Raw genomic sequence first — 13,150 nt, forward strand, 5'->3', positions numbered from 1 at the left:
CTTAGGTAACCTCGTTAACCCCCTTGTAGGTTTTTTCATAGTAGCAAAACTGTTAATGGGTTCGATAGCCTCCAAACTGTTGATGGGTTCGATAACCATCGTCCCTATATCATCTTCTGCTTGACCGTCGTCGTCGTTGGCTTCCTCGCTGGAGTAGCCTTCAGTGTCGTCTGATTGAGCGTCGTCGCCGTCGTTGGCTTCCTCATCGGAGTATAAAACATGTTCTTCTTCGATTCCTTCATCTATAAGTTTCATCTTCGATTGTTTTTTAATAATTTGGAGCGTGATTTGGAGTATAAATCATTGTCGGCTGATTTGTGGAGTGGAAAATTTTTAATAATTTGAAGTGTAATTTGATTTTTGGAGTGTTGAATGTAATTTGGAGTTTTTGAATATTTGGAGCCAATATTTTGGAGCTTTTTGAGTTTTGCCTCCCTTTTAATTCAGAACCAATAGATTATTGGCAGAGAACCTGTGGCTGAAAATAGGCACTTTGCCAGAAGATGGTTAGATAAGCGTGTATTGCGTATTAGGATATTTATATATGTTTATGTACATTAGCGTGTTACAAGCGTAATAGTGTTTTTTAACAAAGTGTTTTTTGTTTTATTTTTAGATTTAACCATAACTACCATTCATTAAAAGTTTTCATACAACAGGCACCATTACAATACATTCCATGAAACAAAATAAGAGTGAATAACAAAATAGATGATACAAGAAACTATAAAATTATAGCATTTAAAAGCCAAGCAACCAACATTCAACACAATAAACTAAAAAGTGTATCAATACAACCATACATATACGAATAACCAACCAAATCACAAATGTTCCAAAATTCACCAAATACATCACCAAATATTTCTCAAATGTTCACCAAATAACTTCACCAAATCACTAATCAACTTTTGAAACTAACAAAGTAGCTTCATTGAATTCATATTTAAATTTGCACTTATCACCAATCTGTATTTCATTTTCCACCTTGTAATTTTGCCATTTTGGTAACCAGCATCTAAATTTCAGGTCCGACAGTTCACCATGAAGTCCCATTTTTTTTTACGACCTTCGGGATTGACCAAAGTGATTGGCATTCCATCATAGGCATCAATCTTGGTGGCAATGTGACGCGGAAGACGCTGTGAAAAGCAAATTTCAAATATACTTGTAAATAAAAATGAAATTTAAAAATTCAATTTACCAATTTCTTGGTGACGTTCATGTGGAAGACGATTTTAGAGTCATCATCTTGCTCATCAAGATGAATTGGTTTTTGGGAGGAACTACCTTGATTGCTTGATTGATAGTTGAGAAACAACTGATTTGGACCAGGAAGGATAAATTCTATGCCATCTTCATGAAAGACATTAATATGAAATGTCTTATTTGATATAATTTCAAACACAATATACGAATCACCTTTCAAGTTGGTTTGTTTAAAAACCTCCATCCATCCATCCTCTAGCCTACAACCCATTCCATCCCAAAGACATGAAACTTTAAACATATATCTATCTGGAACAATAAGATCGAAAAACGAATTCATGTAATTGTCACCAAATTCTTGAATCACGTACCACTCAGGGAAATCCTTTTAAACATGTTAATTAAAAGACATTAGAATTTGGAAACAATCATTAAAAACAGAAATTAAAACTTACCAAGTAATGGACGTGTCGGTTTCTGACTGGAATACATATCACAGTACCGGATTGATCATTTACGTTTCTTTTGAAAGTAAACATATTCAACATAGATCTTGATTTAAGCTCAAAAACAACATATGTTCCAGCTTCTATACAACATTCTCTGATTAATTCAGTCCAACCGGTTCCAAAATAAAAGTCATCAAGTACTTTGATTATAACAACAGAAAACGTTCTACCACTTTGATCATAAATCAAAAAACAGCCGGTATTCTATTTCATGTCAGCAACCATTGGTTGAACAGCTTTAGGAATGAGCTATAAGTAACACAAAACATGTTCTTAGAATGTATATGTTGCAAAACTGTAAAATGTTTTATAAAAAAAAATTACCAGATAACATTAATTAACATACCATCCTACTCATGGAATCGCTGTCGATATCAACCAGGAACCTAACTCCATTATTCAGACGTGGCATTTTTATGTTCTTACAATAAAGCGAAGTAGAAGTCGATTTAGGGTTTTGAAGTTAAAAGGGTTTTAAATTTTGGTTTTATTTATTTCTACACATTTAATTATATATATATTTTGGTTTTTGTTTTATAACTTTTTAAAAATAGTATAAAAACATTTACTTTTAGTTTTTTTAACTAACATTCCGGTATTAAATTTCGTTAAAAGTTGAGTTTGTTTAATAAAACGTATATTTTAAATAAATTTAAAATTTTATCCATTATTGAAGTATTATCTTAACCGTTACTAAGATTTTCTGGATAAGATTTACAACTTCGTAATAGAGAGGCTCATAACATTCTAGTGTTATCATTACCATATGTAGTTTTGTATCATTATCATCTTCTACGTTATCATCATCACCAAATGTGTTATGATGATGATCAAGATCATAAAGTTATCATCGTTATCATGTATTATAGTGGTTATCATCATCCTAATCATCGATCACTGTCACCATGAAACGACATCATCATCAGACATGCGTGTAATCAACGTGGTCATTGTATAGGTTATCGTAGTCGGCGTTGATCATACGGGTAACATATATCTCGCTATCAGTGTCGTCATCATCGTCACACATCTCCATCAACATCATTAGGTCATCATTATCATCCGATTGCCATGTACGAGATGTAGTCAGCATCATATGGGTTATCGTAAACAAAACGGCCAATATTAGCGATCACTGTCGGCACAATCTTATGAATTGTTGTCGTCATCAAACGACATCATCAGTCGTACATGCTACCATCAGTATGACCATCGTATACGTTATCATGGTCGTCGTCTATCATACGGGTTACATGTCATTAAACATCGTTGTCACCATCATCATCAACATATATATATATATATGTGTGTGTGTGTGTGTGCGCGCGCGGCTGTGTGGCGTATTGTCATATAGGTACCTATAATTGGTCCTCATCATATATATGTGTGCTCATCATCATAGACGTCATGCTCGTCGTACGAGCTACAGTCGCCATCGTATGGGTTGGCGTAAGCAAACCGTATATATAGGTTAGCAACATCAATATGATAACCAGCACCAACCCTGGTAGTTATATTAGCATCGTCTCGTCATAATTGGCCAATCATCATGTCATCATACGGGATAGCACCGTCATTGTCTCATGTATTACATATCCGCAATCATACTACACACCACCTACTACCACCATCCCTCGCCCACATTCGCCACAACGACCCCCAGCACCAACCACTAACCACACTCCACCACCACCCATCACAACCACCCACCACATCACCACCACCCACTAATATTATATATAAATATATATACATTTATTTATACCCATCCACCACCACTCACCCACTACCCACCACCACCACCACCAACCCACCACCACCACCACCACCACCGACCTCCGCCACCACCACCCACTGCCCACCACCACCGCCCACCACCACACATCCGCCACCACGAACCACCACACCTCCGCCACCGTCCACCACCATCATGACCACCTGAACCCACCACCACCCACTAATATTATATATATATATATATATTTTGCTATTATACAATACTAACCGTACGATTAAAATTTAAAAGCACGCGCCTTCTTTTAAAAGGGTCAAATAATTACCCTCTTAAGTCACTCATCTACTTCTGGAACGGCGATAAGTATTCCCAAAATTCAATCTCGTAAGTCAATATTCCTAAAAACCGTCGACGATTCGTTTCTACTGTGAAGCAAAAGCACAAGCACAAGCTCGAGTGGTTTAATTATTCTAGAACGGAACCAAAATGAAGAACCCTAACTCATCTACTTCTGGAACGGAACCAAGGACGAAGCAAAAGCACGATAGGTCTCAGAATGAAGATGGAACAGGTGTTACTTTATGATTTTTTTAGCTTTTTAGGTTTACTTAATCTTCAAAATGTAAGCATTTGTTTGAATCTTCTTATGTATTAATGCGTTTGATAAGCGTGTTGTTATTGTAATACATATCTTTGTTTTTTTTAATCTATGTATAATATTAAAGCATGTTATATGTATGATTAGCGTGTTATGGCTTTGGTATGAGAATTTATCATGGTGATGTTTTATAAGAGTTTTCTGTTTTCTTGTGATTCGTGTTGTTATCCCCTACCCCCGTGTTTTATTGTATGTATGTGATTCAGTTGTCGAAAAAACAAGACTGATAAAAGGAAGACTAAAAAAGTTAATCCGGTGGGGAAAAAAACATGTTGTGGAAGCAGACTCTGATTCAGACCTTGACACAAAGATCGACAGGTTGTTGTCAAAGCGGAAACAGGTGGAACACAGCACATCTGGCCCGGACTTTCAGCGTCCGGAAAAGAGAGCCATTAAATAAAAGAAGCCAGCCGAGAGGGGACAACCTTTTGTTGAATTTATAGACAAAAGGTTGATGAATAGGTGTGCACCTATTAATATTGTTGATGCAGTGAAGGCAATGACCATTGCCCAAAAAACTTGTGTAGAAGAAATGGGTTTCGGGTCAATGTTAAAACTTCAAGTATCCCAAACTCCAACAACTTCGGGATATTGGTTGCTCATGAACTATAATAACCGTTTAAATGAATTGAACATTAGGAGCGGTGTTATTAAGATAACACCACAAAAAGTACATGAAGTGTTGGGGATACCAATGGGTAAGATTCCTGTTTTAAGCAAGAGTAGACCAAGATTGGGGAAGATGTTACTACCGATTTGTTCAAAAATCAATTCCCGACAAATGCAAGAATAAGTTTAAAGCATGTGAAAGACAAACTGGCCGCGGATCAAGGAGTTGGTGAACTGTTTAAGATTAATTTCCTTGTGTTGGTCAACACCTGTATAGGATTTGTGACAAAATCAACAACAGTCAATCAACGATTCATCGCCGCAATTGATAAAACCTCGGATATTCCAAATATGGACTGGTGCAGCTATGTTATTGAAAACTTGAAAACGACAAAGGAAGAATGGAGAGGTATCAACGTTCAATACAACGGTCCGATCACCTTCCTTGTGATGCTTTACACGCATGAATACTAGAAAAAAGATGGTCCATTTGGGACTCCCGTCACAACGCCTGCAGTCAACTACATAACAACAACTACTCTTAATAAGATGGAAAAATACTTGGAGAATAATGGTCCTCCCTTAGAAGAAGATGCTACTGAGGTTGTTGTTGCTGCTATTGCTGTGACGTTTAGTGTTGACGGGAAAGGGATTGATGCGGCTGCTGCTGCTCCTGCTGCTGTGACCGTTAGTGCTAACGGGAAGGGACTTGATGAGACTGCTGATGCTGCTGTTGCTGATACTGCTGCTGTGACAGTTAGTGTTGCCGAGAAGAGACTTGATGAGACTGCTGCTGCGGCTGCTGCTGTGACGGTTAGTGCTGCCGGTAAGCCTGGAGTTGAAGAAAACACTGCAGCTGAGGAGAAACAAGAACATGGTATTATACTTGTTATTTTCTTCTAAAAAACTCTCATATCTCTTATCTCTACATGCATTTTATGTAATACAACATTATATATAATTAAAAAAACAGATGGTCAAAGTGCATCTGAAACAGATAATGCTGATCAAACAGCTGAACAAGATTTGGATGATTATATAAGCGATTATTCACCTTTAAGTTTGCAAATGCCTATCGTGCTTGTTGACTATTATTTAACTCCTTTACAACTGGCTGGGATAAATTGAAAATGTTTTTGAATTAATAATAACTATATTTTCTTTTTACAGTCTTGGAATAAGGCAATGGATAAGAAGTTGAAGAAATTTGATAATATTTGCTCCGAGATCAACGAGTTGGTCCGTCAAGGAAATGATAGACATCCATCAAATGAGAATATCTTTGCTAGATGTTGTGAATGGGAAAACAGATTCACTAATAATGTGGTCCCTAAAACACAAGATTCAGATGTTGGTGGTCCAGTGGCTGCTCTAAAAGGTATTTGGGCTAAATTAATTATTAGTATAATTAAAACGCTCTTAAAACACTTATGCTGTTATTTTAAACTTATTACATCTGTGTGATGCAGTTGATTCAGATGTTGGTGTTGGTGGTCCAATGGCTGCTCAGAAAGGTATATCATATATGTACCAGATTAATTATATACCAGCTTAATTATAATCACAGTTGAACATATTACATCTTTGGCTATCGTAAAAAATGATGCAGGTGATGCAGGTCAAGAAAACAATGTCTCATGCGCAGATATTGATGAAGTTGTTAATACAGTGGTTGTGTGGGCAAAAGAGGGTATTTAATTATAAATAAAAACCAAAAGGGGTTGAAGGTATTTAATTATAGTTACAATTATTTTCAGCCAAATTTAAAGTGAGTTGTTTTATGTTTAACAGGTGACACCGGATTGTCAACAAGTGATAGCCTCATTGCACTGAACTCTACATATCTTATGAGAGAGGTTGACGTATCCGCTAGTGTCATAGGAGATGAACAAATAATTTCAGAGTATATATTTTTTTGTCTATGAGACATTTGGGAGGAGGTCTACAAGTCCGCCCACACATAATCGTTCAAGGTGGTCTTTCAAAGCTTCTGTCCTGGCATTTATATAGCTACCAATGCAATGAATGCATTCGTTGAAGTAATGAACTATGAATAAAAGAAAAAAATCAGCAGCATCACCGTTCAGATTCTTTGCTTCAAGCACTTTGCTGGTACAAACTAATCTATTTTGTTTGTACTATTAGAAAACGCACAATAAATGTTTTAATCATCTGTATTTTAATTATTGTACATACAAGTGACCATTATGCTGAGTCAAGGGGTTACACAGACAAAGAAAGACTGGATGTGTTTTTCAGACAACATCCAAACACAAATGGCAAGGAGTGGAATTCTATCACTCAAGGAGGTTGCTATAGTGCTCGTGCCAATTCTATAGCGTGATCATTTATTTGTAGTTACCTTCAATCTTCAAACAGGAGTGATAGAATTACTTGACAACAGTGCAAATCAAGAAATACCAGCTGATGCAAAGTTTAAAAGCTTAGAAGAGAAATCTTACGCAATTAGAGAGAAATTTGAAGAAAGATACAGAAAGACTCCTGATATACTGGTAAACATATATACCTTTAACCCAAAAAACATACATACATGTTATAAAAATTGTCAAAATACTTAAATTGCTTTATATTTTGTGTAGAGAAACGTCTTTTGCATGTATCTTAAAACAATCAAACACCCCATTGCTCAGCAAATCCAAGTAGCAACAATCAATAGATTGAAGATGACATGGAGAACAACAAGTAATGGAATAGATTGTGGTATTTTTGCTATGAGACACATGGAGAAATATGATGGGAAGAGACCATGGGGGTGTAACCTCAAAAAGGAAGGCCCTATACAACAAACACAGCTAAAAGGCTTGAGGTTCAAGTATTTGTGCAAAATCCTCCTCTCGGATATAAACCAAAACAGAAATACTCTTATCAAGAAAGCACTACTATTCCATGAAAATGACGACACTCGTTTAACCGGAGAAGAGTTGGTTGCTGAAGTTATGAAAAGGCAACAAACAATTTGAATGATTTCAAAATTGACTGTTATGTACTTTAAGATACTTGTTATGATATGGACTTATGGAGATCTCTAGTCTTCTGTTATCAGTTGTTGGTACATGTATGTCAGTAGTTCATAGTCTAGCGTTTGTAATCGAGTCTGTAATGTAATTATGTTTATGATTATGTTTATGTTTATGTATGAGCGAAGTTGTCAACAAGTTCGCTTAGGCGAACTTGTCAAACGAGCGAAGTTGTTAACAAGTTCGCTCAGGCGAACTTGTTGAACAAGCGAAGTTATGGACAACTTCGCCTGAGGCGAAGTTGTCGTGTTTATATAAACTGTTCACCGTAACAGTTTAGGGTTGTTCGTGTTGTTCGTTTCAGTGAGTGTTAGCGAGTCTGTGAGTTCAGTCAAGAACGTGAGTCTGTAACGAACGTGTTTGAGTTATATAATATAACGTGTGTTCGGTTATTGTTCGTGTGATTGTTTAATATATATTCTACGCTCGTAACTACCTACGCAGGGATTCCGCACCTGCGTTGTTAGCGATATCCCGTGTAAGATCCGTCAGGGAACCTACACTTGGTATCAGAGCTTAGGCTCGATTGTGAGGTTCGGGATTTCACGCGGGTGTAGAAAACGTCTCGTTTGACCTATTCGCGGGACGTGTTTTTGTTGGGATTGTGTTATACTCTCCTTTTACAGTCATTTTCAAGCCATAACATCGATCGGAAACTGCTAAATCGACGAAAACAGATCTGAACAGTTTCAGTGTTCATCGGGCGAAGTTAGTGTTCTTCAGGCGAAGTTGCCGTCACTGGAAGTAGGGTTTCGGCGAAGATATAAGGATTAAGCGAAGTTAACCACAACTTCGCCTACCTCATAAGTTCGCCTAAGCGAAGTTATCCTCAACTTCGCTTACCTCCCAAGTTCCTTACCTCCTAAGTTCGCTCATCCTAAGCGAAGTTATTCTTAACTTCGCCCAGTCAAGCGAATTTAAGACCCAGCGAAGTTATCCTTAACTTCGCCTACAGTGCTGTTCAAGGGAAATTTTCTTAACTTCGCCTATACAAGATTTTTTTTGGTTTCTTAGTCTTCAAGAAGGATTTCGTCGATCAATATTTCAGAGCTTGTAAAAATGGAAGTCGAAGCGGGGTCAGCCACTAAGGCCCCAAGGTTGCTGAAGGGAACCGATTTTGTCGCATGGAAGGATCGGTTCATCCAATATGTAAAGTACTAGGATGCGAAAATGTGGGTGTGCATCCAAGATGGATATATTCCACCTGTCATGCAGTATGAGGGTCGAGACCAGATAAAGAAATACAGTAAAATGGAAGAAGAGGAGAAGAAAATGTATGAGGCCGAGAGCAAGGCCCATGCTGCAATCACAATGGCTCTTCCACAGGAGATCCTCCATACTTTCAGAAAGTATACATCAGCCAGAGAGCTTTGGGAAGCTCTTGAAAACAGGTTTGAAGGAAATGTTGGTATTCGGGCTTCAAAGATAAAGTTGCTCAAGACTCAATTTTCAGTCTTTAAGTACTTAAAGAACGAATCTCTTGATGATATTATCACCCGATATTATCATCTAATGACTGAATTGAGTAACTACTCTATTTCTTACCGAGAAGAAGAGATTGTTGAAAAGCTTCTCGATGCTCTCCTACCAAAATGGGAGATGTATACCGTGCTGATGAGGGAAGACAAGGACTTCCCTACTTATGATCTTGAAACTACTGTCAACAAGCTCAGGACTTTTGAGCTTAATATGGTAAGAAAAGAAACATCTATGGATCAGGTTCAAGATCCAGGCATTATGGTGCTAAAGTAAACACCAATTCAAGCTCAAAGACTGATTCTGCCGCCTACTACTCGAAAAGCGAGTCGGGTGCAAGTTCTTCACAGGAGGGGCATGTGTCAGTAAATACAAATGGGGATGTTTGCTTTATAGCTGGTGGATCAAGTGGTACTCAACAAACAGCAAGTCAGAGTAATGGATCTTCAAGTTCCTCAAGCAATAATTACTCAAAGATGCCTATGAGCGTTAAATCTGTTGAAGAGCAGTTTGGCCTCTATGCTTCGTTTATTGCTTCATACGAAAATTACATTCAAGGAAAGGTTGTTGATCCGGCGATGCTGGACGAAGACTATGACCAGATCGATGCTGATGATCTGGAGGAAATGGATTTACAGTGGCAGATGGCCATGATTGTGAGGAGAGTAAAGAGGTTTATGAGAAAGACAGGGAGAAATTTGTTGGTGGCAGGCATGGGTTCGACAAGTCTAAGGTGAGGTGCTATAATTGTCAACAAAACGGGCACTTTGCCAAAGAATGCAGAAATGAGAGAGTTGAATGTGGTCAAGGCCGGCCTACACAGCACACTGGAGTTAATAGAGAAATTAATGCCATGATGACCAGAGAAGCGGGTGAATACAACTGGAACCTGCATTCGAATGAAACTGGTGAGCAGGCAAACATGGCTGAGGTTGAGGTTGAAGAATGTGAGAAGTTTACTGGAGAAGAGAAAGCTACTGAAAACGAAACAGCTTTCATGGCAGATGACAAGGATAAACGCTCCGAGGTAAGTACTAAGAATATTTGTACTAGTTGTGAGAATTTGTCTGAGCAACTTACTACGATAACTGATCAGTACGTCCGTTTAGATGCTGAATTTAAAACTCTTAAAGAAGATCATCATTTTATGAAAGCAAGAGAAAACAGTTATAAAATTAAAATAAAAGCATGTGAAAAAGACGTTCAAAGCTTAAAAACAAAACTTGCTGAGAAAATCGAAATAATTGATCTAAGTTATGAAGTTTTAGAGGAAAAGACTAAACTGATTGCTGATCGGGAAAAGAAGATTGCTGACCACCAGGTGAAAGTGGTGGAACTGAACCGCAAACTTGAGCAGTTCAGGAATTCCTCGGCTATTCTTGATCACCTCGTTAGTGATCAAGGTACCTCTGCGAAGAGGGGAGGAATTGGTTATCACGAGGTTCCACCACCTTTTAACCACAACTATACTTATAATCCTAGTGTTCAGAAATCTGTTGATTTCGAAGTTCCTCAGACAATTCCAATCAAGGTTACGTGTAAAGAATCAACTGTTAGTAGTGGCGAAACGAGTTCGCTTGTTTCTAGTGTGAATATTTCTGTTACGAGTCCAGTCTCATCGGATTCGGATAAGTTGTCCGAATCAGGTAAGACAAAAGAGAAGGTAGTGTTACCCACTGGTGGAGATAAAAATAAAACTTCTAAAAAGAGTACTCCACTCAACCCGTACGTCCCACCTTATGTGAGACGAACGGCTGGTAACACTGCCTCTACATCCAAAACAACATTTGAAAAGAAAATGGAGAGTAGGTGTTGCTTTAGATGTAATAAATTAGGACACCTTGTTGCAGATTGCCCTCTGAAGCCGAGATTCAGAGGTGTGAGGCCAAATAAAACTGAGAATAAGCATCATTTTGATACTGCTAAAAATGAAAACTTTTCAAAATGCCAAAATGTAACTAATTCAAGTTTTCATAAAAACAAACCTCAGTTTTGGCGATTGGTAACACTTTCAATTCACATAGGTTTGGAAGGCATCACACTCAATCTTCAAGGAGATTTCCTAACAGGACTTACAGGAATTATCCTGATGCTAACTTTGGAAAGCCAGGGTACGGGACGTATCGATCCAAGACCAATTGGTCTTGGGTCCCAAGATTCTAATTCTTTGTTTTATTGTGTAGGAACAGTTGAACAGGGCTGCCCACAGTCTTTGGATTGTAGATAGCGGCTGTTCCCGGCACATGACAGGCAACAAACACTTGTTGCACGACTTAAAACTTGTTCAAGGAGCGAGAGTTAGTTTTGCTGGTGAAAGCGGTGGAAGAATTACTGGTAGAGGAACGGTGTCAAATGGGAGAATGACACTTGAGAATGTGAATTTTGTGGAAGAATTGAAGCACAATCTGCTGAGTGTGTCGCAGATTTGTGATAAAGATTACACTGTCCATTTCACGAAAAATGAAGCGATCGTGTTGAAGCCTGTTTTTCAGATACCAGACGAATGGATATGATGACAGCTCCACGTGATACGAATACATATGTGATGGATATGAGGTCTACTGAAATGGCCACGGGAGAATCTTGTTTAATGACGAAAGCAAGCGAATCGGAATCTGAACTATGGCACAGGAGAATGGGGCACATTCATCTTCGGAAGATGAACTACATTGTCAAGAATGGACTTGTTATGGGCGTTCCCTTAAAAAGTTTTAACTTTGAAGACAAGTGTATAGCATGCAAGAAGGGAAAGCAACACAAGAAATCCCATCTCACCAAGAAGGTCAACTCTATTGCCAGTACTCTAGAACTGCTTCACATGGATCTCTTCGGTCCCGTGAATGTAAAAAGTCTAGGAGGTATTTCTTACTGCTTGGTGATCACTGATGACTACTCGCGATATTCGTGGGTATATTTTCTGAAATTGAAAGATGAGACGGCTCAAATGGTGAAGAATCTGATTACCAAAGTTGAGAACGTCATGAGTAAATCAGTTAAGTTCATCAGAAGTGACAATGGGACGGAGTTCAAGAACTTTGAAATGGAGATCTTCTGTCTTCAGAAAGGAATTGAACATCAATACAGCGCTCCGTATACTCTGCAACAGAATGGAGTGGCTGAAAGGAAGAACCGAACTTTAATTGAAGGAGCCAGAACTATGCTGGCGGATTCGAAGCTTCCTGTGATGTTCTGGGCTGAAGCAGTTGCTACAGCCTGCTATGTTCTGAATAGGGTGTTAACCGTTAAGAGACTTGAAAAAACATGTTACGAGCATATGCATGGAAGGAAGCCCAACTTGAGCGGTCTTGAACCATTCGGGTCTCCTTGTTCGATTTTGAAGACAAACTCTAAATTTGGTGAAGTAGCCGATGAAGGAATCTTAGTCGGTTATGTTGTTGGTACTCCCAACAGACGTGTCTTCAATACTTCGACTTGCAAGGTGGAGGTGGTGTGTAACACCGACATTACAAGTTACCAATCGCCAAAACCAAGCAATGGACCTGCTGAGCTTTTCGACTATGTTAAGCTTTTTAAGTCGTTTAACGTACCTGATTTGGAAATTTCTGAAGAAGACGAAAGAGCTGTGACGAAGATGATACTTGATGAGGAAGAGAATCTATTGCAACGACAGCTGATTGAGAAATGTCAACCTTCCACATCAAACACTATCGGTACCCCTGCTGCCTCAACTGAAGATGAATTTATTAATCCTTTTCACTCTCAGCCAGAAACAACCATTGATGAGATCTCTTCAAATTTGGAAGATAATTTGCATGTCGGTTCTGTTCCGACCACGAGAATTCACAAAGATCACCCTTTGGAGAATGTTCTAGGTGATGTGTCCACCGGTGTACAAACCAGAAGAAGCTTGAATGAGCACACCTGTGTTTATACAAGCATTAAGGAAACGGGTATA

At 38.4% G+C, this 13,150-nt stretch overlaps 1 long non-coding RNA gene across 1 annotated transcript in view; it reads left to right on the forward strand.

Moving 5' to 3' along the window:
- The first annotated feature begins 211 nt into the window (after positions 1 to 211).
- Positions 212 to 13,150, forward strand: part of LOC143592963 (uncharacterized) — a 120,391-nt gene continuing 107,452 nt past the window's right edge. Inside the window, exon 1 of the long non-coding RNA XR_013146075.1 lies at positions 212 to 506. This is a non-coding gene — a long non-coding RNA (uncharacterized LOC143592963). The remainder of the gene's footprint in view (positions 507 to 13,150) is intronic.

This window comes from Bidens hawaiensis, unplaced genomic scaffold, assembly GCF_021521415.1.
Source record: "Bidens hawaiensis isolate Kalapana, Puna unplaced genomic scaffold, B.hawaiensis_p1.1 tig00000001_1, whole genome shotgun sequence".
Classification (NCBI taxonomy): Eukaryota; Viridiplantae; Streptophyta; class Magnoliopsida; order Asterales; family Asteraceae; genus Bidens; species Bidens hawaiensis.